The 26,476-nt window shown below is 48.6% G+C and overlaps 1 protein-coding gene across 7 annotated transcripts in view; it reads right to left on the reverse strand.

Moving 5' to 3' along the window:
- Window positions 1–26,476, reverse strand: part of PARP4 (poly(ADP-ribose) polymerase family member 4) — a 2,748,946-nt gene that overhangs the window by 1,683,639 nt on the left and 1,038,831 nt on the right. The window lies entirely within an intron of this gene.

A 26,476-nucleotide genomic window follows, 5' to 3' on the forward strand; every position in this document is an offset into this window, starting at 1 on the left:
GTAATGCCCCGGTAATTCCGGCAAGTCCAGCGCTGGTAAATCCCCACGAGTCCGGCTGCAGCCTGCCAGTTTTACTGGCATGGCTACCGCCGGACTTGTAATGAGGACCAATGACTATCAACAATGATTGTGCTGTACTATAGTTTATATATCCTGGATTTTGAATTTCTAATATTTATCAATTCCAAATCTTACCATAACATAAAACATAAATTGGATGCCTTTACAATATATGATTAAGCATATTACAGAGCTATAGTGCCCTTAAACATTGAAAACATGCCCTTGAAGATTATAGTCGACACGTGTTTCGACCCCTAGGTCTTTCTCAAAACTACGGGCCTTATTACAGGTCCGGTGGTAAACATGCCAGTGCTACCGGCGAGTTGCTGCCAGACCCGTAATGAATTACTGCGCCCGAAGTTAGGCGCCAGCAATTTTTTAAATCCCCATTCCCATAGAGTCCTATGGAACTCTATGGGAATGGGGTTACAGAAGCACCGGCACCGCTGTTAACGGTGCCAGTGCTTCCGTGATGGATTTGCCTGCTGTGACCGCTGTGCCCCGCAGAGTCAGACCTGTGGGACACAGCGGCTCCGGCAGGCAAAGCCATAGTTATCCGGTCCAGAAACAACAGTGCCGGTAAGCTTACTGGCACTGTTGTTTCCGCACCAGCAAACATAGGAGGCCCTGTCTCTCTAATCAAGGCACTTGCTGGTAGCATGACATTCAACATTACAAAAATAAGAAAATCCAAATATCGAACAATGACCCGGACATACATTGACATTGATCACATATCAATAAAGCAATTCCACAATAAAATGGTAAAAAAAAACACAAAAGAAACCAAACAGGAATAAAACAGAGAAAACATTAAATGTCAGCTGGCTTCAATTATTTAGCATATTACTCGTCAGGCATATCATGTCAACCATTGCCACTGAGCTATATTCTGAAAGAAAACAAATAATGTACACTGTTGGAGCTCCAAAATACCAAGTGTTGTGTTAGTGGTTACTTGTTGAATCAAACTCACCAATAAGTTTGACCACTTGTCCTGCTGTTCAGTGGTTCGTATACTCTTTTGGTTCTATAGGCTGAAGCTACAATGATACAGCTAACCCTGATCAAATTGACTCCTCTCCAGTGGTTAAAATAAATAAAATGCATGTCCTGTCTTTAAACTATACTATAGTAAAGTATTTCAAAATATCCATGAGTTTCCGACTCTCTTCTCCAGAAAATCATTCCCCATATCATTAAAAGCTAAATAGCACCTGCTCAAGTTGTCATCCCCTAAGTAGAATAATGATCACTGTAGACCAATAGCCCTTCTCGATGTTCTGGGAAAAGTCTATGCAACGATCCAACAAAAACTATTAAAATGGGCCACAGAGAACAACCATGTGGACATTAGACAGGCAGGCTTCGTGAAGGGGGTAGGTTATGCTCTAAATCTCCTATTACTAAATTTGTTTAAAATGGTAGCTCTCGGAACAAAAACGAAAGTGTTTATAGATTTCTCACATGCTTTTGACAGCACTGACCGTGATAAGCTGTGCGAAAAACTATCTACTTGGAATTGTCCACCAAGCCTTCTGGATGCCATCAGGGAACTTCATACTGACACTTCCATTACGATCAGACATGATGCAAATTGAACCTTGTCAACAACGATTCACACATATAAAGGCGTAAAGCAAGGATGTCCCTTGGTAGCCATTATCTTCAGCCTTTTTCTATCTGAAATCGGCGATATGCTCAAAGGAGGTCACTCATTTCCACCAAAAATACATGCGACTCATGTGAGTTGGCTTGTATACGCTGACAATCTAATTGTGTTAGATCTAATTCCAATTGGACTGCAGCGTAAACTAAATATTCTTGAAGCATATGTAGTAAAAAATGGCCTACTTATCAATAAACAGTAATATGAGATAATGACATTACAAACTCTTGCATCTGACAACATGAATAAACATCAGAAGTTTGTTTGGCACCTTGAAAAAGAAAGCCCGAGGACTACTACCAACACAAGATATTTGGGCATGAGACTCAATTCGAACCTAAACGATGGTCCTTGGGTCGTTACAGTAAAAAGCAAATGTCGGCAGCTGGCTTGTCAAGCCGCAATCATAAATAAGCAATATGGGAAATTTTCCCTAAGACCCGTTATTGCTTTTTACAAACAGCAGTACCTTCACTAATCTACAGTGCCAAAAACACCTTTTGGTGCTCAGGGGACCTGTGGGCAACTCTTGAGAACATCTTTTGTACAAGAGTACTTGAACTACCAAATGGAACTCTAACTGTAGGTATATAATATGAACTTGGCCTTATGTCTTTTGAAGCACGGGTAAAGTGGAACAAGTTAAGCCTCTATAGGAAAACTATATTACAAACTCCTGCTTCTCAATTTAAAGTTTTACACAATCCCGGGGACAGCAATCCGAAGTCTATGCTGTCAATTTAGAATAAGTCTTGTTTTGAAGTCTTGAAAGAACATGACATTGACCAAGCCACACTACAAGAAAATCCAAATCTTGCAAAAAAGAAACTATGGCAATCTGATTGGATAAAGACTTGTGATTTAAGACAAAAATTAAGACTAATGAAAGATATCCCGAGTGAAGCAAGAGCACTCGAGCAGCCGCACAAATACGTCCTGTGGTTTCCAGATCCGCAGGCAAGAACTCTGTATATGTGCTTTAGACTCAATGTATTAAGAACTAAAGACCGTCTAGGTACATGGTCCAAACATGTAAATTTAGAACAAACCTGTCGGTTCTGTGAACTCCACACGGAAAATCTAACACATCTAACGTTATTCTGCAGTAGCTTTCGAGACATAAGAACGCGGCTCTTAGTATCAATCACTCGTAATTAACAAACACAAAGTGCTGATAATTGGTGGCAACTAATGTTCATTGGGACTGACAAAAAATGTATATTTGCCTTAATAACATTCTTAAAAAAATTGAAAAGTAGCTTGGAGGCTAAAGATATAGGATTGAACAACACATACTTGAACACTGGAGGCGCTAGTACATCGGTCTAAATTAATGAGATGAGAGTTAGTACATTAAAATCAGACATGCAGTTGTACATTGCCTTGATAACGATAACTACCGAAATGCATTTTTTGATAAGGACACGGACCGGAATACATGTAAAAAATAGTTTACTCTTTTGATCTGTTTATATAACCCAATAAAAAAAATAATTAAAAAAAAAAAGAAGAATAATGAATAATGATTATGCTTAAAATATTGTTTCCCATAGTGGTGCACAATTATCAAGTTCCTATTATCTTCCCCACCTAACTGTTGTACCTTAACATTCTTCAGATCAGAACCTCATAAAGATACATCATTTAGTGATGAACTCTAAAATCCACATGCCCATTGATCCATATGATCGTAATGGCCCACCAAACATGCCTACTTACCTATATGTCATTAACTACCCTGTACCACATTTGCAAATAACACGTCCACCATTCACCCGTTTATATATGCAGAGTGACGCAACGCGTGCGTGATGCGTGAAGTCACTTCCCTTGCTCCTTAATGTAATGTAAATAACATTGTTGAGGCTCAGTAGTACTACTCTTTTCCTAGGAGTATTAACCTCTAAGTTTGCTCGCACATTTGAGAATGTTTGAAACGTGGTCAGTAATGTTTAACCTAATCAAGTTGTCATAATAACATAAAGGTATCAAGAGCCTTTCAGTTTCATTTTTCACAGGATATCGAGGGCAATCGAGGGCAATATTTTTTTTCAGCCCAATAAGGAGGGTGTTACCACACGATCGCCTGTAATCTACAGTCGATTGAACAACAATCGAGAACCAAATACAGTTGCGTTGGTTAAGAAACGCATATAGAATAAGGAAGCCCATGAAGGACTGGGCTACCCAATTGTTCTTGCTGGTGATGTCAACCTGCAATAGGAACCATTATCTGATACAGAGGGTGCCTGGGATGATCAAGACGAGGCCTGGAACATCCAGGCATTAAATGCTGCTGTTCCAAAGAGGGTGCACCTGCATGCATTGGATCTCGCTGGCATTTTATTTGGCATGGAATTAAGGGCATGCAATGGGCGGTTTACGAAAGACCAACCTGCCAAACCCACTTTTAAAGGGAACAAATGCACCTTGCATATTGATTATATCTTCCTATTAGCCAGGATTTTGAGTCATGCGTTGGATTTTGAGGTATTGGGGTAACTGAGTAGTGATCACTGGTCCCTTACCTTAACATTCTGCACTATGGGTAAACAAGAAATGACCAATCATGGTACCCCAGCATTTCTGTAAAAATTCTGGGTCATTCGTAAGAGTGGGCGCAGGTCTGGGAATTGGTCCGGAACACGTCAAGGAATGCCCGTTTCCAACTGGTTCAATTTAATTTTTTACATAGGTCATATGAGACTCCGGTTGTACTTCGGGCAATGTATGGGGACCTGTCAGACGAGTGTCCCAGATGTGGTGCGGCGGAGGCAGGGTTTTGGCATATGGTATGGGAGTGTGGGGTGATGGTAGAGTACTGAAATGAGGTTCTCAAGGGAGTAAATGAGTTGTTGGGGATTCATTTGGAACGCTGTCCGGAAACCTGCTTGTGGGGCAAGCTTCCAGGGGGGAAGAGGTACAAAGTACGGAATAGGATGGGCCAGTTCTTGCTTATACTGGGTAAACGCAGAATGGCAATAGCATGGAAAGCTCCACAAGGTCTGGCGATTCATCAATGGCGGAAGGATGTATAGAGGTGGGGGTTGGCAGAATTAACTGTTCTGCAAAACATGGAGCCTGAGACGGACAGGGAGGATGTGACGATTCACTGGTCCCAATTGTTAAATGACCTATGGAAGGACAATGATCTACAGCCGCCATGAAGGGGGGTGGGCAGAGGAGAAGAGATGGGAAAATTGGGAGGAATGGGGAAGATATGAACTTGGGGATGGATGGTAGGCCGGCCTAACCTACAAAGGAATCATGGTTGGAGTAGGACTATATGCTGTGACCAACGGACTGAATGGAAGCTGGGAAGGCGATTTTGGACATTGGGCAGGGGAGGGTAGGGAGATGGGGGGTGGGCAGGAGTAGAAAATAGTTGGCGTTGTTGGGAATAAGTGTCGAGAGGGGAGCGGGGAAGGGTGGGGAGGGGTGAGGGGGTGTGGGACGGGGGCAGGGGGGGTGAGTTTTGGGTTTGTTTCTGAAGTTGCTGTTTAAAAATGCTAATAGAGTTTTTTTTAAAAAAAAAATTCTGAGTCATTCAAGGAAGAGAATCACATGGGCCAATCTTAATGTGCCCTCTTTGAAGTCTACCCTTTACCATCTGTTGCTGCCCGACTCGGAGCGGCTTCTGACTATGGAACTCCTGGATGAAGAGGTATACATTGCATATGATAACTTGGTTACTAATATTCAACATCTCATTACTAAACCCAATCAGTATGTTAAGAAATGTGCCATTAAATCCAACAAGTGGTTTGATGAAGAATGTAAATTAGCAAAGTCTGATATCTTAAATTGCCTGAAGGGAAGCCTGAGTGTCGATAAGACTGAGTTAAAGTTACAGCATCTGAGAGCCCATTACAATGTCTTGATCAAGGATAAAAAAGATAATTTAGCAAGACTAGAGCGGGCGAGCCTTCAGGAATCCTCCATTTCAGGGGACATCTGCAAATTCTGGAAAATCATTAGTGGAAGCAGGCAGGGAGACAGCAATGAATTGGGTGTTAACATTACTCAGAGTATCTGGAAGAACCATTTTCAGAGCCATTATGGCTTGATGGAGTATGTGGATGTCCTGGGGAAGTCCCTAGTGGAAACAGAATATAGGAGCATAGTTAGTGAACACAACATGGGTCCTGTCTAATTTGAGTATTTGGAAGTAGAAAATGCCACCTTGTCTCAACAAGGTGGGAAAGCACCTGGCCCTAATTTCATCCCAGTAGATCTTATTAAGGATGACTTGATTGTCTGAACTCCGGTCTTATGGAGGTTGTTCAATGTAATTACTAGGATCAATAAGGTGCCTTCCTCCTGGCAAAATGCACACCATTGTTCCAAGGAGGGAGAGATATGGGGAATTGCAGGCTGATATCCCTGTTGGATAGTGTTGGGAACGTTTTTGTCAGAGTGATTTATGAACAACTCCAGATCTGGGTAGTGCAGGAGGGCCTACTTGACCACTTACAGGTAAGCTTTCAGTCAAAAATAAGCACTGTGGACTAAGTATTTTCCCTTTATCTCACCATACAGAAGTATACAGTTTTGAGAAATATGAAGCTTTACACAATGTTCATTGACCTCAAAACTACTTTTGATGGTATACCACGTAACCAATTGTGGTCTGTATTGGCCAGAGGTGGGGTCCCAGGTAACCTTTTGCAAATTATGGAACAGCTTGACTCGAACAATAGAGCTTCTGTATGCTGGGGCCTGGGTGGTAAGCTTACTGATTCCTTTGTAGTGACCAGAGGGTTGAGGCAGGTTTGTGTCCTCAACCCTCTTTTGTTTCTAATCTACATAGATTAAGTCATAAGTCATGTTAGATCAAAATACTTGGACCAGCCGAAGCTGCGGCATAAATCCATCCCAGTGTTTCTCTTTGCCAATGGCGCTGTGCTCTTGTCAACATAGGTAACAGGCCTGGAGACCACCTTGGAAGCATTCCTGGAGAAATGTTCAGAACTCCAGGTTGAGGTAAATACTGGAAAACTAAATCCCTAGTTTTTCGGCCTAAATTCAAACAGTTTTCTAAACTCACGTTGAATATTAATGGCTCTGCCCTAGAACAGGTTCGCTGTTACGATTACCTGGGCGTCCGATTTAATGATCAGTGTCAATGGAAATTGCAAATGGTCAAATCTTGCTCGGCTCTCAGAAAACATGGTGGGGCAATTTGGAATTGTTCACAGCCATGGGCAAGGAGCTATCACTCTGCGCTCAACATGTATGCTGACCAGGCAAAATCTACAGCTCTGTATGCAGCGGAAACTTGCGGGCATGTTGCTAGTAGTAATTTGCGGCTAGCTGACAGAGCCTTCCTCAAATGCCTGTTACGCATGCCCTCGGCATGCCCGAGTTCCCCCCTTTATTTAGAGCTGGGCCAGAGGCTGATCAATGGTGACGTAAGCCTTCGGCCATTCCTGTACTGGCTCAGAATATGGACAGTTTCTGCACTCTCGATTTATTGTGAGGCAGTTGCTCATATCCTGAGCTTTGAGGGCGGCAGGTCTTTGCCTTGGTTTGTGCATGATAAGAAACGTTTTATTGACTTGAACCTAAGCGACCTATGGTATAACCCTTGGGCATCACAAAAGGAAGCACATAATTGGTAAAGGGGGTCTCTCATGAGGCAGCTGAATTTGAACTTGTTAATGCCTCTGGTAGGCTAGCAATGAGTGGGACATACTTAACTGGCAAGTACTCTTTGGGACTTGAAAAATATTTAGACATGGTAAATCCACCTTTGGCACACTGTTTGTACATGAAATTTAGGGTACATTTACTGAATTTGGCATGTCGTTCAAGTAAATGACCACTTCTTATTTTTTTGTCAGGGTTACCTAGTGGCCCAATGTAGGTACGTAATGCACACAGTGTACGACGTGCAAACCAAGCAATCTTACTGTTTGAGTGTTCCAATGACTTGGATCTCGTATATTGTGTAGCTAACTAAATCCAGCAGGCGTGGTGTATAAGATCTAGATACCTGATGAGTACGGAAACAGTGAATTAATTCTCAAATTTGTCATGATGCTGTATGTATCTATCTTTGTTAATATCTTTTTTCCCTGCTCATTTGGGCAGACTGAAATCTGCCAAGGGTCTGACTTAGTATGACTTGCATCACCAATTTGATTCTATCTAAATTTGTACTAAGGAAGGCTTTGTATACATCTTGTGGCCTAGATTACCTTGCATACTACACACATTATTGAAGGTGATTAAGAGGACCGCCCTAAGTTTGTATATACCTCCAGGCTCTGATAGTGCCTGCCTTTCTTTGCACATTGCGCACATTTGCACACGCCTGCACGTCTGGATTGAATGCCAGTATGCACATTTATTTGTGCCTGTTTAATTTAGCATAAAATTGTAGCCAGCATGTCTTGTTATTTGCACATCTCTCACATGCTGAGGGTTACCTATCGGGTCTGCCTTATCATTTGATTATATAATGTCATTTGCATGCCATGTACATGATAGAGCGGGTATCTACAGGACATTGATGTGAAGCTTCTTTTCTTCGGTGACCAGAGGCCTCTGGCATGAAACCGACCTTTGTGAGCTGCCCAGCCCTTCAGTGAAGCATCTGTCGTGACTGGGATTTGATGGTCTGGGAAGTGAAAGGGCTATTTTTGACAGAGATGGAGACAAAGACGCCACCAATTGAGTGCCTTGCGAAAGGGACAGGTCAAATGAATCTAGTCTTCCCTGGATCCCGATATCTGTTGTCACCGGGCATCCAGGAATGCCTGAAGAGGTCTCATCCAGAATGCAGAATCAATGGGATGCAAGAGGGCATCATTTCCAGCAGGGATTTGAGAGTGCGGACTGAAGCAACCGATAGCCGAGACAACAGGGAGACCATCGCTATCTTGGACTTCACCATGTTCTCTGATGGTGTGGCGACACAAAACAGCATGTTTAGACATGACCCTAAGAACAGAGTGTTCTGAGATGAGTCAAGCAAGACTTTGCATAGTTCACAGAGAATCCTAGTGACGTCAAGCAGAGGATCGTCACCTCTGTATGTCGAATCGCTAGTGGACGCAACGCAGCGAATGCCAACCAGTCCCCTAGATAATGATAAAGATAAATGTGAATTCCTGCACGACAGAGGTGTGCTACGACTGGTGCGAGACACTTGGTAAAAACCCTTGGTGTTGATTTTAAGCCGAAGGGTAAAGTTTTTAACTGTTAGTGCTTTCCTGCTACTGTGAAGCAAAGGAAACACCTGTGTCGCTGATTGATTTAGATACTGAAGTAGGCGTCCTCCAGGTCCAGAGAGGAGAGGAAGGATCGTCTTTGCAGTTGGCTGAAGATGTTACAATGCGGAAGGTCTGGGACCGGAGGAACATGTTGAGTCTACGTAGGTCGATTATGGGCCACCAATTTCCCAATAAAAAAAAAGGTTTAAGTTTATTTATTTATTCCATTTTCCAATCACATATATACAAAACAAACATCATTCTTTGTTCAATTTGGATCAAGGGAAAATTACTACAACTTTTTCAGGATAAGTAAATCCCCCCCCCCACTCCATCTTGTTCCCTCCTGCACAGCATCTAATGAAACCAGAGGCAAGTGAGTAAGCTTCTATGTACTCGGCACACAATCCCCATTAAGTATATTACATTTCAACATCATCTCGTAGGCCACCATCTGAGTTCTTGGGTCTGTTCCAGCCATTATGAGCCCCATCCATATGGGAATATGCTGTATATGCCCCAATCCCCTCTGCAGACCATCAGTATTCATCCCCACATCCACCCCTAACCACCAGATCCCCATACTCCACATATTCAGGAGTATTCACATTCTTAAGGTATAACCAAAGCGGGCCCCAGTAATCTTTAGGCCAAGCAATTTTTATCACTATTTCTCTGAATGTATCTTCCTGTGTGTTACACCAGACAAGTTCCTGCAACCAGTCATCCACCCCTGTGGTTTGCTATGCCCACCAATGCATCACCACACATCTTTTGGCAATGAGGAGAGACATACTCAGCAGCCTACGGTCACCTTTTTGCATACCGTGTGTAATCCAAAGAAGTGCCATCTTTGGACTCAAACAGATGCTATTGCCAATTATCTCTGTGAGAATCCCTTGCACCTTTTCCCAGAATGATACCACTTGACCACATTCCAGGCCATGTGCAAAAAGCCTGTGTCTTGCGCCTTACATCTCAGACATACGCTAGGCGAGGTTGGGAGAATTACTTAATTTTCCTGGGTTAATGTACGCCTGATGGAGGAATTTAAAGAGAAGTAGGGTATGCTTGTAATTCATGGACACTTTCTTCAGCTGTACGCATGCATACCGCCAGTTCTCGTCTCCTATTGCATATCCCAATGCGCATTCCCATTTGCATCTAGCTTTGCTGAGTCTGCCCTTATGCCACCTCTGCACTATGCTATACTGCTTCGATACATTATTGTTCGGTTGATCTGTGCCCGTAATATACTGCAACATTTCAGATAACCTCAGTAGCTGCGGGCATGTTTACAGTACAGCACTCAGCTCCCCTTTGACTCTATGGTATGCCATTGTTAAGATAAGTGTTGTGCCATCCATGCCCTTAAATCTATCACAGGATATAAACTCATTGTTTACAAACCAGTCGTCCATCCTCACAATGCCCATCAATGCTAGCTCTCTGCGCAAGCTCGGGTCGAATGTGCATCTGAGCCCCCTTATTATGTTGAAGTACAACTCTGCTGTTAATAGCTGCTGTTGCCTGTATCTGGAGTGCAGATCCTACAGTGCCTTGAGTGTAGTATATACTGTGTTGACCTCCCACCCTGGACTACTCTGCTTTCCTCACAATTCAGCCAGAAAATCTATTCAGTGCCACCTACATCGATCTGTGGACTTATCCAGTGTCAGATAAGGAACTGTGTTCATATCATCGCTACAATCAGAGCATAATCAACAAATTCCATCTGCCTCTTCTCCACATCCTGAAAGAAACTAGGGTCATCAATATTAGGGGCATACAGGTTTACAAGTACAATGCAGTGACCAAACAGACATCCAGCTAGTATAACAAACCTCCCCTCCGGATTGCGAACAGGCCTTTGGTGTTGGAACCCAGTACTGTTCTTCACCACGATTATAACCCCTCATGAATGTGTGGTATCTGAAGAATACCATTTTGAGTGGTGTAAGAAACCAAAGGGTGTCTCACCCGCTAGTCCTCGGGGGCTTGCCATCCAGGTGGTCAGGACACAGCCATTGCTTTTGGATCCAGTTCCAGGGGGTGGACCAATGTGGGAGGATCACCTGGGTGAGGGGTCTTCAGGGAGTGGGGGTGAGGCAACAAATGGTGTTACATGGTATTCCCCCCCTTTCCTTTACACACAAGCCATCCTATTTTTTATGATTACCCAGTGTTCCAACTCCCCCCCAACCCCCTCCACTCAAACACTGGGCAGAGGAAGAGGGTGACTAAGAGCAACAAGGCTAACCCTTGCATATTCCATCGGGCATGTCCCGCTAATCGGGGCAGGCAAAATCAGGCACTTGACTCTTAGTGCATACATCTGATACCAATTAGCTCTCCTCACACGGCTAAAAGGCAGAACATAAAGACATACTCTGAGCAAGGTGGAACACGAGCAAGAGCAGAAATTCCAGGGCAAAGGCGAACCTACTGGAGAGAGCAATGACCGAGAGACGAGAGCAGAGGGTGGAGAACCCTAGGAGTTCCCTGCATGAGGTTATTGCCCCCAAAAGGACGCGACAGACATATGGTGAAAGCCAAATCCCAAACAAGAAGACTGCATTGTGTTTCAAGGAGGCCAGCGACCCTCTCGGGTGAACAGCAGAGCTGGGGAGACGAGGCCAAGCCTGTGGTACTAACCTTGATTCGTGAATTGAAAAACTGCGAAGACAAGAAAGAAACGCACACAAAGCCTGTGTGTTGGCAAGTGACATGAAAGACCAGTGTGTGTTAAGGAAAGATTGAAGTTGCAACATAATATCTCACAACTGAAGGCTGCACGCGTGTGGATGAGACGCAAAGAAAGGCAGACCTGTGAATGTACTTTGAAGTAATGATAGCTGTGAAACCAGTGATACTGAGTAACAGAGTTGTCCGGGGAAAGGAAGTAGCCCACTCGAAAGTCTCTGTGAAAGGTGAAATGTTTGTAGCGATAAAGTGAATGAACTCTAAAATCAAAGTGGTCAAAATTATCGCAGAGGAAAGGGGAGAGTAAAAAGGTGAATGTTGAACTTTGGTGCTTATGACATTGAGCTACCCAGACCAAGAAGCACAGGGGCAAATAGCACAAGAGTGTGACCTGTAGGGAAAGTCAAAGTGATCCTGCGGATGTCAAAGGAAAAGCCACGCACATTTGAAAGTCTTCGACATCAGGAAAAGGTCTGAGCCCGACAGAGAGACCGGAGGTGTAATAAGTTAGGGAAAGGGAACCCCTAAAGAACATAAATGAAGCTTGGGGAAGGGAACTCCTGCAAGTGTTGTGAATGTTTGCTTTGAAAGTTCTGAGCCCGACTGAGGGAGACCGACATGAACTTTTGCTTTAAGAGGTCTGAGTCTGACAGAGGGGACCGGCGTGAACTTTTTGTTCAGCTGTGTTTTGAAAGCTGGAAAGAGACTTTAACGTGGAAGGCCAGGCGGGCTTCAATCCAAGTTTTGTACTGCCTTTGTGTTAGAAACCTGAGCCAGGGTGTGTCATCCTGCCTACGGGGACCGCCTTACTCTGTGCTGTCTAACGTGGGGAGGAGACCTAACTCATCCCCATTTATTCTTTATATTCGCATACATATTCTGCTTTACACACTTTTTGTAAAAGCAATACAGCAGGTTTTGTTAGTATAGGCCATTCTGATTTGAAGGAGTGAACTAGGACTGCTTTATTTATTATTTGATGCTCGAGATTACTCCCATCCTAGCTATAGGCCAAAATAGGAGTTTTTTCAAACATCGAAAATTGAATAAAGGTTTTTCAGATTGTACCTTTTGTGTCAGTGTCATATTTGTGATACCATGCCTCCATTCCAGTGGGTACCCCCCTTCCAGAATCACTCATGACCGACTTCAGGCAGGTGCGTCTCCTGCAACATAACAATGGAACTGCAATGCCTGTTCAAATATGAAGCAAGGTTTTGCTACTTAATAGGGTTGTTCAACCCTCTAACATTCCATGACAGTAATGTTAAATTCCCTTTACCGCATGATCCCTTACACGCCATTGCATCCTACTTCCTCAATCCTTCTGACGCAGCTGGATACCTTGACATTTTAGCCAGGGCCCCTTGCACACAGCAGCATCTGAAATCTGTGGAGCATCACTATAGCTTTTGATTTACTTTGCCAGGACTCAATTTCATTACCCATCCCCAAATACCCCCACCCTCACTGGACAATCCCCAACCTCCAGTGTACCCAATAATGTTTTTAAAAAACGTAACTTTGGCGGCTCACTTGAGCCATTAGCATCTTTTGTTCTGGGGTTGCGGGGGAGGTGGGGCACATAAAGCAAGGGCCCTCCTGGAGAACCCATCATAAATAAGCAATTCACTTCAATTACCAGAGTGCTAGAGCACAACTACATAGCCCCAAAAGGCTATCCATTGACAGGGTATACATTGGTGCAGCAATCACACGTCACATAGCGTCAATACACTTTGATGCCTCTTCCGCAGATGTGAAAAAATGTGCTTTGCTCATTGTGAGGGGTCAGAAATGAAAGCCGGACACCAAGGTGTCATGTTTCTGATTAAATACATTTTTTATATATATAATGGGTTCGGAAAATGCTTCTCTGACCCTATTCTAAAGAGTAACTTTACTACCTAAAACCAAAGACTAAGCATCTGTCTGTGTTAGAATGTCAATAACTGAAAAGCTGTCCTTGTGCACAAAATTTCCTATCCTGACCCTCACACTACAAACAAAACAATAAAATGTGAAAGGAAACATCTTCAACTTGATGTTGGCAAAAAAGTGTTCACAACTGAAAATAAAAAAAGCTACAACAAAAATGTTCTACACGTTCGAGGCCCTTGGATCCAGAGGGTGATCCCCTTCCCCTGGATTCTTAAGTAGGATGGCAATTGTCTCTTTTGCTAACAGTTCCTTTGTGTCTCTCCTTGATTCACAAGGATCCCGCTTAGGCAACAAGTTCTTTAACAGTCTTTCTTCAAAACAAATGTATCCTTGTTTAGAAAACACTGTTTTTCTTTAGTATTTCTGGAAGCAATTCAAACTGCCTGGTGTACTAGCCTGCCAGGACCTCACTATTGGGTTTCACTTACCTGGCATACTCCCCTAACAGGACTTCTTATGTGATTCAATTGCCTGGGTTCCTTCCCTTACCAGGACTTGTCATGTGTTTCAATTGCCTGGTGTCTTTCTGTTGCCAGGACTTAAGTGTTTCACAGTTCCTCTATATCACCAACACTGCATTTACTGCTCTTGACTTGGTATTTGTTTGCGGTAAGTGTGGTGAACCTAAAGGTACCACCCCTTTTGTTGGAAGTATCCCAATAAAGAAACATCAGCACTAGGAATATCTAGTACAAGGATGAAGAGGCCACAGAAGGAGGTGCAGATCTATATACAATGTTTTAGTCCTTTCTTCGGACCTCATCACGAGTTTGGCCTGAGCCCTTAAATGCGACGGTAACGGTATTACCGCTGCACTTAAGGGCTGGCGAATTCACAAGCTGGGCGTAAAATAAATTGTTTACCGCCAGCTTTTTGCTGGAGGTAAAAATTACCATTTTTGGCACTATTATCGCCAGCACAATTACTGCAGGGATAATACCTCGCATGGAAGCAGTGGTAGATTTATTTGGGTCTTTGGAGTGTGAGGAAAGGAAGGAGGTCCACTGATGAACTCCAGAGTGTGGCCTTTCCCGAATGAGGAACAAGACTCATTGGTCTGTGCTGATGGAGATCCACTGCATGAGGAAATTGGAAAGTCGCCCTCCCACTGGTTGTGAAAGCGGGTGGGGGGGCAGCAGAGCCCTGGTTAGGTCTGTTTTGTAACCTGGCTTCTGAGGGAAGACCTGCAGCGATGCAGATTTCCCAAAAGGTCTGTGATCTTCGTTTATAACCCACCTGGTGCCGGAACGAGATGTTTGGGATTAATAGGAGGACCTGTAGTCCAACAAGCTCCTGGGAAAGCAGGAATTGTTGGAGAATGTCATCCACTTTCTTGCTGAACATGGCAATACCTTTGAACGACAGCTTAAGTTTACAATGTGGACGAAATGTCCATGGAGACATCTCGAGACCCCAAAGGAGTAGGGGCTTGTAAAGGCCTTGAAGGAGCCTCAGATTGAAGAGGAGGAGCCTGTTGCAAAGGTGTGGAACTCGCACTGGGAAATGGTTCCAACGTGAGCATTGTGGGTGCCAAAGGAGTATATGGAGGTGGCATGATAATAGGCAGGAACACTGTGTCATGCTCAAAAGAGACAATGGGCCTCATTACAAGTTTGCCAGTCCGGTAACAACGGTATCGGTAAGCTTGCCGGTACCTTTGTTCCCAGACTGGCAAACTACGAGTTCTGCTCGCAGGTGCCTTCCCGCCCGCCTGGTCAGTACCGGCACCCACGAGCAGACACTGCCGGTAGCACCGGCACCATTCTGAATGGTGGCGGTGCTACCGACCTCCCCATTCCCATTGAGCCCTATTGGGCTCAAATGGGAATGGGGAGTAAAAGTATCTGGCCCCTGACAATGAGGAAATACATGGTCTGCCAGGGTTGTAATGGCATTTTATTTCCCCATTACCAGGGGCAGGACAAATTTGCAAGGTTGGTGGCAGCCTTTCGGTTTTACCGGCAAGGCTACCGCCAAACTTGTAATGAGGCCCAATACCTTCCTGGATCTCCAAGTCCGGGACCAACCCATACTGCAAAAAGTCCTCGGGGGCGGAGTTAGGGGGGGCGCATATGGTGTCAGTGAGAAGAGTGGCTGTGTAAGAGATGGCCTAGGAAGGAATGAAAGCGCAGTCGAATCTCAAGCCTGTTCCACCTCTCTTCAACGGTGAGACATAAGCCTTGGAGGTAGACAGGGTGGTCCTAGTGGCAGTAGATGCAGATTTATGTACTGTCGACTAGGTGGTCGTCGGCTTGGTCATCAACAAACTCGTGGATGTCAACAAGGTGGTGATCTTCGATGATGCAGGCATGGGTCGCCGGTGGGCCGTCGAAAAGGAAGGCGTGGATGGAGCATCCATCGATGCTGTGGATGAGCGTCGATTTTCTGAAGCAGAGTGCTTTGTTGATGACGAAGATGACGACTTAGATGAAGTAGCTGTCACTGGAGTGGCCATAGCCGATGGAGTTGTAAACAAGCACATCAATGGAATCATCAACGACTGAGCAGCCCAAGCATGTGAACTATGTCCCTTCTTGACTCTCTTCCGCCTGGGAAACTTCTCAAGGGACCTGGACCTCATTGACGAGAGAGAATTCTCAAGCTGTCTGCTGTGCCTAACAGAAGCATTACTTTGGGCAGCGGCAGAGTCAGAGGTACAGACTCACCGTTGCCTAACCATCTGACTAACCATCTGTGGAGATCTTTCGAGTCTTGTAGGAAAAGGACTGGCAAATTGTCCAGGTACAGGCAATGCATGCATTCCTCGTGAAAATCGACCAACACATGTTTGAGGTGACAAGTCGAGCAGGCCTTGAACAAGCTTTTCTTCCATGTATCTGCCATGGTGCCACAGTCAATGGACTTCTGAAGGTCGTCATAGTAAGAAGCAGGAGAGCTAACTTAGAGGGGACGGAATGGACCGGAATTCGACACCAGCAGGAAAAGGAACAATCTGCTACATTAAGACTGGATGGGGGTGACTTTGGTACAAACCACTTTATGGTTGGGGTAGAGGCACAGAGGCACCCCAGCCAAGGCTCTCAAAGGGTAGCAATGGACAAGAAACCAAGGCTGAGACTCAAGGAAGGTGGTTTTTGGGTACAGTGAATCCCCAATACCTGAACAATGGAATGTCCGGACACTAGATTATGTGCTAAGGAACAAGTTACTTACCTGTAACTGTTGTTCTCCAGCATGGGTCTGGCATGGATTCACATGCTCATGAATATTCCCCGTCGTCAGGCTGGGAATCCTCGGTAAAGAAAAAACCAGTATCAGTTTCGTTTCTGATCTGTCTTTCGTAGTAATAACCAATCACTGGTCTCTGCGTCATACTGACCACAGCCAATGACTGCCCTCTACCTAAGCACCTCCTCCGGCAGCCATCTTCAGATTTGGAAGCACGTGAAGTGGCAGTATGACCAAGTGAAGAGCCACAGAGGGGTAGGCGGGAGGGTTCGCATGTGAATCCATGCCAGACCCATGCTGGAGAACAACAGTTACAGGTAAGTAACTTGTTCCTTCTCCAGCATGGGGTCTGGCATGGATTCACATGCTCATGAATAAAGAATACATAGCAGTACACACATGCACAACCACGGGAGGTGGCAAAGGCTCAACATTAAGCATCACATTAACTCAACATTAAGCATCTTACCTCCTCACCAGGCTCACCTCAGGCGAACAGGTTGCGCAGCACTGCTTGGCCGACCCTGGACTCCTCCCTGGAATCCCGGTCGACGCAGTAGAATTTCGTGAAGGTGTGCGTCGACCTCCACGTAGCAGCCCTGCATATGTCCAGCAGGGGCACACCAGATAGGAACGCCGTGGTAGCTGCGATCGCTCTGGTGGAATGGGCTCTCGGACGGCCAGGCAGCGGTCGGTTTGCCAACCGGTGACAGTACATGATACAGCCGGAGAGCCATCTGGAGATGGAAGCCTTCGAGAGAGCCTTCCCCTGATTGACAGGTCCAAAGTTCACAAAGAGTTGTGACGTCTTCCGAAAACCCTTCGTGCGGTCCACGTAGAACTTCAGCGCTCTAGCTACATCCAGCGAGTGCAAAGTCCTCTCAGCCGGCGACGAAGGCGACGGGAAGAACACAGGTAACACCAAGGGTTCGTTGAGATGGAAGTCCGACGGTACCTTGGGCATGAAGGAGGGGTGCGTCCTGAGCACTACCCTCGTGTCGTGGAAAGTCAAGTACGGGGCCTTGCAGGAAAGGGCCTGGATCTCTCCCACTCGTCGTGCGGAGGTGATGGCCACAAGAAAAGCTGTTTTCCACGATAGAAACTTCAACGGGGCCGAGTGCAGAGGCTCGAACGGAGGTCCCATGAGCTTGGTCAGCCCCACGTTGAGCTCCCACGCCGGGGCCGGAGCCTTCACCGGCGGGAACGATCTGAACAGTCCCTTCATGAACTCTTTCACCAGACGATGAGACCACAAGGACGTCCGCCCCGTGGTTCTGGTGTATCGGGAGATCGCAGCAAGATGAATCTTGATGGACGCGTGTGCCAGACCAGCCTTGGCCAGCATCAGCAGGTACGGCAGTACTTGGGGAGCCGTAATCCGTAGAGGGTTAATCTTCTGTGCGTGGCACCAGACAGAGAACCTCTTCCATTTGTGTCCGTAGCATTTAAGAGTCGAGGACGCCCTGGCCTTTGCAAGAACCTCTCTGCAATCGGCCGGTATGTCGTATCCTCCAAACTCTAGCGCTGCAGGAGCCAGGCCTGCAAGTTCAGCGACTTCGGGTCGTGGTGGAGGATGGCGCCTCCTACCCTGGAGAGTAGATCCGCGTCCGCCGGCAGCTTGATCGGCGGGGACGCTGACAAGTCCAGAAGGTCCGGGAACCATATCTGCCTCGGCCACGCAGGTGCGACGAGGATCATCCTGCACCGTGACCTCTTGAGCTGGTTGACGAGCCGGATTAGTAGAGGCAAAGGAGGGAACGCGTAGAGGAACAGGCCCTCCCAGGGGAACGAGAAAGCATCGCCCATGCTCCTCGTCTGGGGAAACCTGCTGGCGAACCTCCGGCACTTGGTGTTCGTCGCCGTCGCGAACAGGTCGATCTGGGGTGTGCCCCACCGTCGGAAGAGGCGATCCACCAGATCCTGCCGTAGTTCCCACTCGTGGCACGAGCGCAGCTCCCTGCTGAGTGAGTCGGCGATGGTGTTTTTTATCCCTGCCAGATGAAACGGCACCAGAAAAATCCCTTGGGCGACGGCCCAATGCCACAGGTCCTGCGCCTCCTTGGACAGCGCTGGGGACCTGGTTCCGCCCTGTTTCCTGATGTAAAACATGGTGGTGGTGTTGTCGGTGAAGACCCTCAATACCTTGCCCTTGAGGGACGGAAGGAAGGACCTGAGGGCCCAAAACACTGCACGGAGCTCCAGGACGTTGATATGCAGGGACCTCTCCGTCGGGAGCCAGAGTCCCCTTGCGTGCAGATTTTGGGTGTGCGCTCCCCACCCTTCCAGGGAGGCATCCGTGGTCACAGTCTCCTGGTGGTCTGGGGTCTGGAAGTCCATGCCCGCCGTCAGATGCGCGCGGGTGCCCCACCACCGTATCGCTCGTCGGAAACTCTTGTCGAGCTTGATCCTTTCCTCGAAGCTGCCCGTCGTCTGGATCCAGCGCGCATCCAGGAATTCTTGCAACAGGCGCATCCGGAGCCTGCACATAGGAATGAGGTAGATGCAGGAAGACATCATCCCGAGGAGGGACTTGATGGACCTCACTTTGGCCGCGTCGGCCACCAACATCCGTTGCACCTTGCCCAAGATGGTCCTGGTCCTCTCCTCCGACGGGGAGGCCAGAAGGGACACTGTGTCGAGCCTCGCTCCCAGAAACAGTGCGACTTGCGCGGGCACCAGGTGGGATTTGGCGTAGTTCACGGAGAATCCCAGGTCCGTGAGGAGTTGGACGGTCCTTGCCGTGTGGACCACGGCGAGCTCCCTCGTCTTGGCGCGGATGAGCCAGTCGTCCAGGTAGGGGGAGACGTGAATCCCCTCACGGCGCAGCTGCGCCGCCACCGGTGCGAGGCACTTGGTGAATACCCTGGGTGCCGACCGTAGTCCGAAGGGAAGGGCTTTGAACTGGTAATGACGCCCTTGGACCACGAATCTGAGGAATTTTCGGTGCCCCTTTAGGATGGGAATGTGGAAGTAGGCATCCTCCAAATCCAACGACGATAGGAAGTCTCCTTCCTCCAGCTGACCCAGGACGTGCTGGAGGGTGACCATCCGGAACTTCTGCGCCTTGATGAACTTGTTCAGACGTCGCAGGTCTAGAATGGGGCGCCATCCTCCCGTCTTCTTCTTCACGAGGAAGTATCTCGAGTAGACTCCGGAGCCCCGAAGCCTCTTTGGAACGAGTTCGATGGCGCCCTTTCTGAGCATCGCCTTTACCTCCAGGAGAAGTTGAGGGACGTGAAGTTCTTTCCTGGCCACGGGGGGGACGCGCGGGCACCTTCTTTGAAACTCGAGCGCGTGGCCCCGGGCCAGGGCGTCCAGCACCCAACGGTCGGTGGAGATGGACTCCCACGCGCTGACGAAGCCCGCCAGCCGGCCTCCCACCGGGGTGCTTCGGTGGGGGCCCGACCCCACGGCCGGTTCAATCCTGCTTGGACACGGCCTTGCCGCCTTGACCTCCTTGGCGACGACGGCGGGGTCCGCTAGACTTGCCTCGTCCTCTGTAGGCCTCTTGCGACGACGAGCGGGCCGCTTGACGGTAGGAAGCGAAACCGCCGCCGGAACCTTTGGAGGCGCCCTTGCCTCCGCCGCTCCGAAAGGGCGTCCGTCGTTGCTGCAGGACTCCAAGGGCCCGGGCCGTCTCAGTATCCGCCTTGATGGCCTGGAGGGAATCGTCCACTGTCTTGCCAAACAGGTTGTTCCCGTCGAAGGGCATGTCCAGGACTCTGGTCTGGACGTCCTGCCGGAAGTGCGTAGCTTTGAGCCATCCACGACGTCGAAGGCAAACGCCGTTGCCCAGCTGGCGGAACCCAGTGTCGGCGATGTCCGTCGCCACGGTGATGGCGTGGTCCGAGGCCACCTCACCTTCCTGCAGGATCTCCAGGGCCTCCGCCCTCTTGTCGTCCGGCAGAAAATCCAGCAGGGGAGCTATCTTGTACCAGAGCTCCCTGTCGTAGCGGGCCACGATAGCCAAGGCGTTGGCCGCTTTAATCGTCGTCGCTGCCGACGAGATGACTCTACGCCCCATAGCATCCAATTTCTTTCCCTCGCCGTCCGGCGGGGAAGTCGATGTGGAGGCCGCACCCCCCCCGCTTTCTTCCTGGCTGCCGCGGAGACGACGGAATCCGGGGTAGGCTGCGCCCGGAGGCATAGGGGGGCCGTGTCAGGGACCCGGTACTTCTTCTCGTACCGGTCTCTTCTAGCTGGCGTCGTGGAAGGGTTCTTGAGGAGGGAAAGGCCCTCATCCCAAATGTCGTCCAACAGAGGCACTGCGAGGACCGTCTTCCTCTTGGCCTCGCGCCGCTGATAAAGGAAGCCTTCCTTTTTCTTCTCCTCAGGGCAGAGTTGGAAAAGCTCGGAAGCCCTGGAGATCATGGAGTGGAAAGATCCGATCTCGTCGGGCGGAGAAGCCCTGGTGGGAGGCGACGACGGAATATCCTCGTCGTATGCCTCGTCGTCCGTACCCGTCGCTGCCGTGTCAGTCCCCGTATCATCCCCTCGGGTGGACGGGGAGGAGGGCAGGACGGGGCGCGACGGTTGAAAAGGAGGTGGTGGATGGATCCTTCTTTTCTTGGTAGGGGGAACACCAGAAGGTCCCGGTTCTGGATCCCCCGACGGGAGAGGTTCCTCCGTCGGTAACGGTAGCCTCGTCCTTATCTCGGAGCATAAGGACTGTATGGCCAACAAAATGGCCGCCGAGTTGTCTTGCAGCGCTGGCAGAGGGGAATCCGACGGGCGAGCAGGGGCCCCGTCGGTATCCTCGACGATGTCGTCGTCGTTACCTGCGTCGGGGTCCATTCCGACGGGCTGGCCTTGTTCCACGCCTAGGCCGTGGCTTAAGACCTCGATCAGCTCCTCTTCTGAGGTTGAGGCCGAATCTACGACGACGCCCTGCCCCCCTTCTTCTTCCCCACGGAGGGTTTCACGGGGGTCCTATCGATGGGCACAAAAGAAGACTCCCTCCGAGGAGGCAGGGAGATTCTGGGCCCTGAGGTCGCCACCACTGGTGTAGCCTCCACAGGCTGAGCCAGGGCCGCCGCGACCGTTTCGATAGAGGGCTTGGTCGGATGGATCAAGGCCTTCACCACCTTAGGTGCGCTCACCGCCTTATCCTTGAGGGAGGGGGCACTGCCACGCTCCTCCTCTGCCTTAGAGCTCGACCGGGGCCTCTCCAGGAGCTTCGCCGGGTGCTCGGCCTTCCTCTTACCCGACCCAGAGCGTTGGCTCGTGGTTGATGGTGCCGGGGAGGGTGCGCCCTGCCTGGCGCCCGTAGAGCCCGACCGTTCGGCGCTCCCGGTGCCAGCGGACTCGCGGTGCTTGGCCTTATGTTGGGCCCCCGTCGCCGGGGTGCCCTCAAAGGTCTTAGAAGACCGCTCGGATTTCTTCTTCTTCTCGCCAGACGGGCTCTTACCCTCCAGCCAGTTGGCGAGACGTTGATGACGGTCCTTCATGGTCCGTTCCGACATGTTGCCGCAAAACGCACAGTCCTTCTCCACGTGCGTTTGTCCTCATGAAGGCAGTAAAGGCAGAAAGAGTGTTCGTCCTCCTTAAAGACGTTCTGCAGCTGGCATCCAGGGCAGACCCTGAACAGCTTTCCGGGCGTCGAGCTTACCTTCTCCTGGGCCATCTCCGAGACCGGGCCTGAGAAGCTTCTGGAGTCCTCCGAAGTGTAGCTCAACGAAATCTTCACCCTTGAGGGGCACAGACGAATCCGACACGGGTCCCCGTTGATCGGATGTAGGATCGGTGGAGCTTGAGGCTCTTTTGACCGAAAGAATCGAAGTTTTTTGAAAAAGCGCGAAAAAAATAGCACTAACGCTCGAGAGCAATAGCACGAGGATCCCAACACATGAACGTGCGGTAAAAATCTGAAGATGGCTGCCGGAGGAGGTGCTTAGGTAGAGGGCAGTCATTGGCTGTGGTCAGTATGACGCAGAGACCAGGGATTGGTTATTACTACGAAAGACAGATCAGAAACGAAACTGATACTGGTTTTTTCTTTACCGAGGATTCCCAGCCTGACGACGGGGAATATTCATGAGCATGTGAATCCATGCCAGACCCCATGCTGGAGAACACAGAACTTTTAGTAAAGACAAATGGGATTAGGTGAATATATACAAATACATAAGACTCACTTTGTACTCACAAAACTCTACTTCAACAGTTAACACCATATATACAGTACTGTGTGGTACCACATGTATTCTTACCTTTAGTAATGATGCACTTATTGGTATATGTCATACAATGCACTAAAATTACTAAGCCCTGTTTAACTTCAAAACCACAAATGTAGAAATGCAGGCAAATTAATTTGGAACACTGGCAGAATACTGTTCAGGGTAAAATGCAATGGGTATCCTCCCAACTGGGCAACCTGCAATAAAAGGGTAAGTTATACTTTGCTTTTATATTAATGCCCAGACCTTAAATGTTCCACAATTGTCTGCTTTTCTCTTTACAGGTCCTACCACCCCAAAGTACCTGGGAAGCAACAGGGGAGCTGGGCCCAGCATGAATCTGATACCCCTGGATGGACCCTGAGAGAGGAAGACCCTCTTCCTTGACGAAGTACCTTTGGTTCGTTGAAAGGCAAAGTCGTGGAGTCTCCCAGCTTTACTCAATGATGCCCTCTGGATGGACCCCCTCTGGAAGAAGTCACTGAGTCATTGCTGTCGAGCAGGAGAAGGGAACAAAGCAGCATCAGAAAGGCATCAGTGAAGGTCTGTCGCAGTGGTCTCCTTGGTCAGGTTTCTACGCTGGCTGTGGATGTCCCACGAAGCTGAGACACACTGTAGACTTCGACAAGGCTTGGGACGTGAGGATGAGTCCTTTGGTTTTTGTCAAAGACCTTCGGTGGCGACGGGTGGGTTAACAGAAGTAGTTGTCGGGTTTCATCAGTTCGTGATTTGTCACTGTTTGATCCTTCTGTGCTGCAGCACGAATGACAGCATGGCATCTGGCAACTTGGACTCGAGCACTGGACGTCTCTGCAGGCGACCACCAAGTTTTGACCTTTAGGATTTGTTCCTCTAAGCGGAGTGGTGGCAAACCCACCAGCAGGCACTTCTCTGCAGGCGGCGCCGCTGAACTTTGCAAACTGCAGGCGTCAAACAACACTATGCCAGGGTACCCCCTCTTCTGGGCAATACACTGCCGTCTGGCTTTCCAACCATCACAGACAACCTCCGGACCCTGGATGACGCTGGTGGACTTCTTTGGGCTCAAGATGTCCGGTCACTCTCTCTTCTTCAGGATCCACAAAGATACTTCTGTAGGAAGGCAGGCACTCTGGACTGGATTCCAGGACCCTTCAGGTGAAGAACAGCGGTTGCACATGTCCCCTCGTAGCTATGGGAAGAGGTTGCCTGTCCAGGTCCTCGCTTGACCAGTCCTTGGACCAGCACAGCAGCCTTTCGATCTTGTGCAGAGTTGCAGCAGCAGAACCTCTTCCTCCAGTGGGATTCAGGTTACGCCTCCAGGAAAGCTTCAAGCTTGTGACAAAGTGGTAAGTGAGGTGTCTTCTGTTATACACAAATCCCCCCCATTCACTCAGGCTGAGCCAGGCTCAGTCAGTCAATCAATCACACACTAGTGCGTTCATCAGGCAGCACCGAATCAGGCTCACAGACAAAACCAGACCCTCAAAACAGTGGATGTGTGTGTCATGATCTCTGCTTCCAAAAGATCAGGACTTGCCCGACTCCCTTGGAAGCAGACCCATAACCCCGGTTCCGAGTGCCAGCCAGTCCCAATTGGGACCTTTTGGACCCTGTCCTGGCGCCAGTGGCACCAGGCTCATAAAGATGCCCAGTCCCAGCGCTGGAAGCGCCGGGCTCATAATGCTTGGGCGGACTTACCTGCAGCAGACCATGCTGCTTACTTACCTGCCAGTTGAACCCCTGATCCTCTTCTGTTTGGGACTACTTTTCCTGTTGGGTGGGGCAGGAGCCACTCCCTAGGTTCAGAACACTGGAACTCTTCTGGAAAGCAGGAACTCTTTTCTTACCTAGGCGTGGCTGTGGAAGGAGACACCTAAGCACTACAGGAGGCTATTTAAACCACACCCGATGGATGAATCTTGCTTTGCGTTATTCTGCATTCTCTGCAGCAGAACGCTCATCGTGTCTTCTGCTTCTGATCCTGGGCCTAAGGGAACAAAGGCTTACCATCCTGGAATCCAGTCTTCAGCAGCACCTGTAAAGACAAAGAAAGAACAGGTTAGCACTACGGTCTTCAGTGGCAGCGCATCTCTTACCTGGTCCATCGGCTGTCACCAATGCCTCGCGCTGCATTCCGGCATCTGAAAGACAAAGGCTTACCTACTCTTCTCATGCTCCGGAGGTCTTCGCACTGCATTCCGGCATCTGAAAGACAAAAGCTTACCAGCTCTTCGCACGCTCCGGAGACCTTCGGCACTGCATCCCGCATCTGAAAGACAATGGGCAACTTTATTACTCACGTGCCATTACTCCTTCCCAGGCCGAATCCAGTGGGTATTCCAGCACCCTTCAGCTTCTCTAAAGCTCCGAACTTGTACCTGCAAGATAAAAGGGACAGTTAGTGCGCATCGTGAAGCAGGCTACAAGCCCTTACTTACGTGCTTCCAGGCGCTTCTATTCCTCACGCGGGTTCGATCCTCAACTCTCATCAGCCCGCCATCGGCCATCGCCGGAACCCTGCAAAACAAGAGATATCATTACAAAAGACTTTTAAGACATTTGAAGTGCCCAGAACTTACCGTTCGTGCAGTTAACGACGGACAGCAGTCCTCTGAGGTCAAGAGGCCTGCACCCTTATCCAGTGAAGGAACTGGTTACGGCACCCTGCCCCGAGGCAGATGGAGAGCTCGGCGTTCACTTACCTAAGGTGAGGGCGTTAACCTTTGGGGTTCTACAGGAGAAGAGAAAGGGAAGAGGAGAGAGGCACCCAATAAACCCAGTTCATTAATCCCATATTTTCTATCTGCAGACATTTTACTCTTCGAGTCAGACATACAGTGCACAGAGGTCAACCCAAAGAGCCAACCGTGTGTTACACATCACCTTTGAAGATACGGCATTCACCCAGTCAAGACCGGCGCCTCTGCGGGAATCAGGTGAGCGTTACAGTGTGGTGGGGGCAACTCTCAGCCTTTCAGAGCGCACACTGCACTATTTCCAGTTTCAGACAGGACTGGCTCAGGCAAACCACAGACATTATGACACAACCAAAACACAACTCGACTCCTTTTTCCAATCATTCAGGTCCCACCACTAGGGTGTACCCAAAACAAGCAGTCTCTGGGAAAGGCAGCCCCAGAGCAATATGTGGTCCTTCCACCCAACATCCAATCAGGGGAAGGGAACAGAGTCAGGGATTCTCAGGACCTTGAGAAACGGGAAGGGAAAGGCAGTGGCAGTAGCCATCTTACCTTTGTTCATGAATACATGGATTCCTATGGCAGGGACTGGGTGTCCCAAAATGGGGGAGACCAGGAACACCTTTGAAATCATCATGTAGCTACCAACAGCCCATACCCTGCTCTGTGGGGCAACCCACAGGTGCCCAGAAAATACACACTAGGGGTACCAAGGTGCAACCCTACCCATGGGTGCCATAGGGGAATCATGAAGTTTGTTCACCAACAATAAAAGAATGACGTGCTGCATTACCAGGGGTCCAAGCGGGACTCCTGTGCAGACGCTATAATCTA

The sequence above is a fragment of the Ambystoma mexicanum genome, chromosome 7q (genome assembly GCF_040938575.1).
Source record: "Ambystoma mexicanum isolate Mex_15411 chromosome 7q, UKY_AmexF1_1, whole genome shotgun sequence".
Lineage (NCBI taxonomy): Eukaryota > Metazoa > Chordata > Amphibia > Caudata > Ambystomatidae > Ambystoma > Ambystoma mexicanum.